We start from the raw sequence: 1404 nt of genomic DNA on the forward strand, positions 1-1404 counted from the left end.
CCGACTGAGCCAGCTAGGCGCCCTCAGTAGGCCTTCTAAGTCTGCCTTGGGCTACAAAGCCTGGGAAAGGGGAGCGGAAAGGAGCGAAGTGGGAGGTGGGAGTGGGTGGCAGGACCAGGGTACCAGGAGGACTGGCTGGCGTTTTCTGTACACCTTCCAGTCTGGCCATGCTCTGACATTTTTGCATCAGATTCTGCAGGGTAGGAAATAATTTTTTGGAACTGTACAGTTTGCAAAGGGTTTTCACTGTCCTCCATTTAAGTCCTTTGATGGAAGCATTATGAAGCTAACTTGATAGAAGAAGCTCCAGTCAGGAGGTCACATTAAGGAGGCAGAAGCAGTGGGGGGGGGGGGGGGGTAGGCAGGTGGCTCAGTAGGTTAAGCAGCCGACTCTTGATTTCAGCTCAGGTCATGATCTTATGGTTCAAAAGACTGAGCCCATTGTTGGGCTCTGCTGCTGATAGCAGGGAACCTGCTTCCAATTCTCTCTCTCCCTCTCTCTCTCTGCCCCTGGGAAAGGCCTCACTCTCTCAAAAAAATTTTTTTTCTTAAGTTAAAAAAAAAAAAAAAAAAGGAGGCAGAGCCCGGATGCAATCCCCAGGCTGCTGCTCTCTGAGAAATCTCAGGGGTACAGCCAGCAGGGGTCCGGAGCCTGGCTCTGTGACCTGAATCAGATCCCTCCACCTCTCTGGGGCGGGAATCCGTGATCGGTTATGTTAGCTATAGGGTGTTGTGCATACAGCACACTGTCCAGAACGTCACAGGCATTCATGAGGAGTCATTTTCTCAACGACTGGGGGGACAGGGCGCTGTAAGGGGTCCGTGCCTTTTCTCCTTTTCCTCCTCTTGCCAGGTCCCACAGAACTGGGTCCTATCCTGCCCTGCCACCCCTACCCCCCGCCCCACTCCCACACAACCAGACACCTCCTTGCTGAGTCTTTCTTTGCCCCTCGGGGGTGTGTGGTGACTTAATGAGCTGGCCTCCGAGGTATAAGCAGCTCTGGGAAAGGGGGCACTAAATATGGCCACCACAGCATTTGCATTTGTCACACTCATTTGTGGCCTTAATAGGCTGCTGGCCGCAGGATCAGCACCTCAGCAGGTCTGCCAGCTCCGGCAAGAGAGAGCTGAAGTGTGTGCTGGTCTAATTGGTCAGGGAAGGAAGATGAAGCGAGTGAGTGGGAGGCCGGCCCCAGCACCTCCACCCACCTCCCACAGGGCACGCCTGGGCCTAGAGGGAATCCTCTCGGGGCCCCACGAGAAGTCAGAGGGCTACCGGAGAGGTGGAGAGGTGAGGGACCCAGGCCTCAGTGTGGGAGGAGACCAAGCGTAACCCCTTGGTCACAGCCACATCGGGAACCTGTCAGTCCACGGTGCTAGAGGAAAAACAGTAGCGCAGGGCAC

This window comes from Panthera onca, chromosome E1 (genome assembly GCF_046562875.1).
Source record: "Panthera onca isolate mPanOnc1 chromosome E1, mPanOnc1 haplotype 2, whole genome shotgun sequence".
Taxonomy (NCBI): domain Eukaryota; kingdom Metazoa; phylum Chordata; class Mammalia; order Carnivora; family Felidae; genus Panthera; species Panthera onca.